Source organism: Sorex araneus, chromosome 2 (genome assembly GCF_027595985.1).
Source record: "Sorex araneus isolate mSorAra2 chromosome 2, mSorAra2.pri, whole genome shotgun sequence".
Lineage (NCBI taxonomy): Eukaryota > Metazoa > Chordata > Mammalia > Eulipotyphla > Soricidae > Sorex > Sorex araneus.
The window spans coordinates 296,612,096-296,618,095 of NC_073303.1; the positions used below are offsets into that span (position 1 = coordinate 296,612,096).

The window sequence follows — 6,000 nt, forward strand, 5'->3', positions numbered from 1 at the left end:
AATGATGAAATGCAGAGTGTGACTGATCTCTTCAGCTGACACCTGAATGAAGTCTCATCCGAGAAAGGTAACATCACAAGCTAAGGATTCCCACCCAATAGGTGGGCACTTCAGGAAAGACTTTTCCTGTTGTCCTTCCTACTTCCCTTCCTTCTCTCTCTCTGTTTCTTTCTTCCATTCTCTCTCTCTTTCTCTCTTTCTCTCTTTCTTTCTTTTTTTCTTCCATTCTCTCTCTCTTTCTCTCTTTCTCTCTCTCTTCTTTCTTCTTTCTTTCTTTCTTTCTTTCTTTCTTTCTTTCTTTCTTTCTTTCTTTCTTTCTTCTCTCTCTCTTTCTCTCTCTCTTTCTCTCTCTCTTTCTCTCTCTCTTTCTCTCTCTCTTTCTCTCTCTTCTCTTTCTTTCTTTCTTTCTTTCTTTCTTTCTTTCTTTCTTTCTTTCTTTCTTTCTTTCTTTCTTTCTTTCTTTCTTTCTTTCTTTCTTTCTTTCTTTCTTTCTTTCTTTCTTTCTTTCTTTCTTTCCTTCTTTCTTCTTTCTTTCTCTCTTTTTTCTTTCTTTCTCTCCTCTTTTTTCTCTTTCTTCATTCTTTCTTTCTCCCCTCCCTCCCTCCCTTCTTCCCTTCCACCCTCCCTCCCTCCCTCCCTCCCTCCCTCCCTTCCTTCCTTCCTTCCTTCCTTCCTTCCTTCCTTCCTTCCTTCCTTCCTTCCTTCCTTCCTTCCTTCCTTCCTTCCTTCCTTCCTTCTTCTCTCTTTATTTCTTTCCCACCCTTTTCTTTTTGCTCTTTTCTTTATATTTTTCCCTTTTCTAAATAACAGAAGTCCATTCCTGGGTTAATAGAGAACTATCATAATATAATTGCTAATTCATAGGTAGATTACAGGTGTATCTCTATTCAAGGAGTCAGATGTAAATTTTCAGAACTTATGGACAGGTGTTATGCTTTTTTAATCCCCTACCCCAATTCTCCAGTTTACCATTTTAAAATTAGGAAAAGTAAAACAACTAGTTAAACTCTGAGGGCCAGAAACAACTAATATTGCTTAGACTCAAATATCTTTTCTCAGACTAAGACTGTAAGTGCTATAAGGTCAGGGATTCTGGTTCATTTACTAATTACTGTATTCCCACTCTTTAACACTCTGCCTAAATATCTGTTGAGGGATTGACTTAATGGGATGTCAATTAAGGAGATGGTCTAATCCACTAAGATGAAAATAAAGGATTGGCAAACACAAATTCAGTTAACATAAATAGCAAGAATTATTCTATAGATTTTTTAAAATATCTGAAAAGGTTCTATTCGAGAGGAATTTTCCAAAGTAAGCTTAACAAAACATCAGCTACTAAGAATTAAAATATTTGTTTCTTATTTGCAGAAAAACCTGGAGTCAATAGAAAAATAGTTTGAGATACTTTATTTTGTGTAAAGTTCAAAGGAAACTTCCCAATATGTTTTTTCAGAGTTTTCCCAGTACGGATACATATTGTGAATTTCCTAGAGAGGGGACATGGTATGCTATGTTGCCCAGAATGATTTGACTATGTTACTCTTTTATTGGTAGATACTGCGAAAATTGTAATCTGTAACACATCTTTTGGAAAAATTAGTATTTTGACTCAACTTTCTTTTCTTAAATTCTTTTTCTTGGGAAATAAATTGTGATTATTATTTATTTTTTGTGATGTGGAAAATACCCAATCACAAAGGTCAAATTGAAGTTTAGCAATACTTATAAAAGGTAATTTCTTTTTTTTGACTACAAGTGAAATAAAAAAATACTTCCCAAATATTACTTTGTTATAGACGGATCAAAATTATACCTAATGGTTGCAATAACATATTTAGAAGTAAGTCATGTTAATTACAGGACGATTTGTCTATAACATGCTATCCAATAGCAATTTCTACCTCAGTTCTCATTCCTCCGTAAGCATCTTGATTTTGAACTTTGGGTCTTATATCTCTTAGTGTATGCTTTTACAAATACACTTTAGGATGGTCACACATAAGACTCATCTTATGTAGGAAAAATTATTTATAAATTAGCTAAGGAAGCTGGGAATGAAGAGACAATAGATTGAGTAACAAGAAAAAATATTGTTCCTGGACAGTATATCATCTTACATGTGCCCTGCTTTCCTGGTCTTCAAAATGGTCTCATTCGGCGTTAAAAAACAACAAAAATAAAACCAAACAACTAATCTCCCTCCAGCACGAGATTCCCATGTGACATGGAACTCAGACACAGAAGAGAAAAGCAGAGATACTGTGGTCTTAAGGAGATAAGTGGTCACTTGGGATACTTCGAGTGTTCCCAAATGGTTTACGAGCTCAAGGGAGCAGGGTCTGAGAACCAAAAGGCGAGAAAATCTTAATATTCTTTCCAAGTCTTACTTTTGTCTCTAGTGTAAGACTGAGGTTGAAAAGACTGTATGTGCCCCTGCAAATACCTTTAATTTGATCAGACCTACTCAGCAGTCAGCAATTTCAGAACATAGAACAATGACCTCCTCTCTGTGGCACATACCCTCTGAATTTAATCACACACTTTAGATTAAAAATAAAACAGAAAAATGTTACCGGAATGTACTCATCCTTAGTCACTCTAGGGCACCTTTCAAGGTTCAGATTTGAGGGGGAGGGTAAAATTGAATACAGATATTGCCCTACAAAAGCTGCCCATTTATATAGTGTTCAAGGGCCCTCTTCTATTTTTAGTTTTTAAGGGTTAAGATTTTCTTAAAAACCAAAAAGTGTTAATCATATAAATGTGCATATTCTTTTTCAAAGCATTATGCTATATTATGGTTTAAAAACAATAGAGAAACAAATGTAAAACTATTGCAACAGAAATATTGCTTTCTTGAGCAGCCTTGACAATTATGACATGTTTACTGGGAAAATGCATTACTCATGACAGGGTTACAAAAGCAATATTAACCTTCTTGAAATTTAATAGTAAAGTCAGACATAAAAATCAGTACCAGACGTGGTAACACATCCACTTTTGTTAAGATAGTATATAGGGAAAAAACAGATATTTATTTAAAACTACATTAAGATGTGGATAATTAAAGGGTTCTTTGGAAGTTTCACAATACACATGCAACACAACTAAAATCATGATGTAGATTGTTCTAAAGATAGCTTTCTTGGGTAAAAAAATCTTGTACTTTTGCTTCTATTATTCTGGGCACTGCTGCTTTTGCAATTTTGTACACAGTGTCAGACATTAAATTTGCCCTTAAATATACATCTATCTATCTTTTGAGGGCAGGCTTTTGTTATACTGACAGGCTACAAAACACTTTTGTTGTATCTAATGTGTCACTAATGAGTAATTGCAATCTATAATCAAAGAGGATGTTTACTTCTGAAAAAAAAATTATCCAAAAATAGCTCTAATAATAAGCCAAATATTCCAAAGTAGTGATTTAGAATGTATAATGAAATATAGGTTATAAAATTATAATTCTATTAAATTCAAGTTTCTAGATTGATTTTTCTCTGAAAATTTTCTCATAGCTATTGTTTCATAAAAACATTATTTGCCATGTCATGCAATGTTAATGCATAAGAGATTCATGATGTACATTATTCCATTGTTTTTATGACTCAAAGATATTTCATTAAAATCTAGTAAGAGTTTTTACTCATCTCAGTGAATGCTAGCTTGAGACATATTAAAAAATAAAGGTCAAAAGTCATAAAGGATAATAGCTGATGGTTTTGATAATGCTAATTATATATTACTGAGAATAAAGGTAGAAAAGGAAATATGAATACTAAAGAAAGATAAACATCCCTATGCTGGATTTTTAAAAAATAATGAAAAAACTCTTAAAATGTCTTTGTACTTCACTGTCATAATTCAAAGACATAATGAAGCCTGAATTAAAAATGTCAGTTTCTGTGAGTGTTGATAACTTGGTTCTTTGTTGGGCAAGTCAAAATGTGTCTGTTTGATAGGCAAAAATGACAGAGTAAAAATGGGCGAAGTTGGATCTAAAAAAGGAAACACACACACACACACACACACACACACACACACACACACGACTTAAAAAAAAAAAAGGCCCATAATGTACTTGAAGGAGAAGACCTGTAGGGTAGGAGGCAATATCTTTAGGAAGTCACCGAGCAGCACTAAAAAGCAGTGTCTATGGCCAATCAAAACGATTTCTGTGACTGCTGGGGCTCTTGCATCTCTGTCTTTACACTAGACTGGAAACCCTTTGTACTAATTACCAGACTGTACCAGATTTTCTGGTTCAGTTCAATCCTATAATTGACTGACAGTGATGGGCAAGGAAGGGGAAAAATTCAGGCTCACCACTGCAAGCAGAGGGTCAGAAATGGCTTCACAGAGAGCTGGACACAGGCTGATACTCAGAGCAGGGTTAAGCAAGCAGCAGCAGCACTTTCTTCCAATTCTCAGGTTTAAAAGGAAGTTAGGAAGAGAAAACAACATTCCTAGCAGGTTCCTTTCTACAGAGTTTTAGAATGCAACCATTTTCACGTAGAAGGAAGAGCAATGAGCCTCAAGTATACATGGCCAATGATGTCATTGGCTTTTAATTTATTTTTGGGAAGGAGATAGAGGCTTGTCTCTGTAACTCAAATAGGCTCCTCTTGCTAAAGTGTGGTGTTTTTTTTTTATTTACAGAAACTTGTAAAATCAATACTGTTATTTTATTCCCCAGACTAAGAAAATTATTAAAGAGCCAGGAATATATAGAAAACACAAGCCAAGTTACGCTTTGAAAACCTTCAGCACCATAATTCTCACTTCCTTTGCTTGTTTGTACTTCACTGAGAGGGATTTACAACATATTCTTAGTAATGGTTACCCACGAATCCACACTTAAAAAAAAAAGTTTGCAAAGAATTTACGATCTTAATTTCTGTATGAAAAAGCAAGAAGGAGGAGAAGAAGAGAAATACCCAACCAGAAACAGAAGGAAGCTATGACCTGAATTACAGAATTCGTCGGCTGACCATCATTTGTTTTTCCCTGGGAACTGTTCTCCCCTCGCCTGATCGCTAACCAAAAGAGCAGCCCTATTTTAGCTACGCCAAACATTTGAAAACACAGGTGCCAGAACCAGGGTCAAATGAGATCTCAGGGCACTCGGCAGGCAAGTGAGAATAATGCACTATCACGTTGAGGTCAATTGGCTTGAAATTTAATCACAGGTTAAGCCCCTTTTCTTTCCAGGCTAAAGAGTGAGCCGCACCTGTGCCAGCAGCCACTCACATTGCAGTTGACATAGCAGCCAGTTCAATTTTTAGTTACAAGTCAATTACTTACTGGAAGAGAAAGGGAACATTTCATTCATTCCATGGATGGCCACTTTTCCAGAGAAACCTGTCAGGCTTTTCTTTCTCCAAAAGAAGAAAAAGAGAAGAAAAAGTGAAAGTTAAAAAAAAAAAAAAAGAAGTGAGATGCCGCAAAGTTGTAGAGCTAGGCCAGCATGCGACAGCAGAGAAGTTGTGCGAATAGCTTACCTTCCAAATACTGAACAGAGCTGTCTTGTAAATGAGGCCTATCCCAGCCGACAAGTCCTAGGACTTTCCTCATCAGAGAACCAAAACAGGTGAAATGATAATAGGTGATGTACACCTGAGGAGAGGGACCAGCTGACTATGAAAAGAGAGAGCAAATGAGTAAACTGTCTTCCCCAGCTACAGTCAGCTCCTGTGCAGGGGGAGTTTCAAATGCACTGGCTATAGACTTTTGTCCAAAGCTGTGGTTCTTTTTTTTTTTCTCCCTTTTTTTCTTCTTTCTTTCTTTTATTTTCTTTCTTTCTTTTTTTTCTTAGTGAAGCTAGATTAGTTCATACAAAACTCAACAATACAGCACTGAAACCCATTGTTGATATTCAACATTTTTCACATAGCGGAACAGAATAGACAATACGGTATCTAGGAAACCATGGGCTGGATTACAAACTGATGCTATCTCATCCTTCTGGGGGCCTGTAATCCTTTTTATTACCCACCG

The 6,000-nt window shown here is 35.7% G+C and overlaps 1 long non-coding RNA gene across 2 annotated transcripts in view; it reads right to left on the reverse strand.

Annotated features, from left to right (window-relative positions):
- LOC129402577 (uncharacterized) overlaps nt 1-5,681 on the reverse strand; it is a 170,251-nt gene extending 164,570 nt beyond the window's left edge. The window contains exons 1-2 of one of the 2 annotated variants that reach the window (XR_008628704.1): nt 5,505-5,681; nt 5,308-5,377 (exon numbers count right to left, since the gene is read on the reverse strand). This is a non-coding gene — a long non-coding RNA (uncharacterized LOC129402577). Of the gene's footprint in view, nt 1-5,307; nt 5,382-5,504 lie in introns of both variants that reach the window. The other variant, XR_008628703.1, reaches the window with a different exon arrangement.
- Nucleotides 5,682-6,000: the final 319 nt, after the last annotated feature.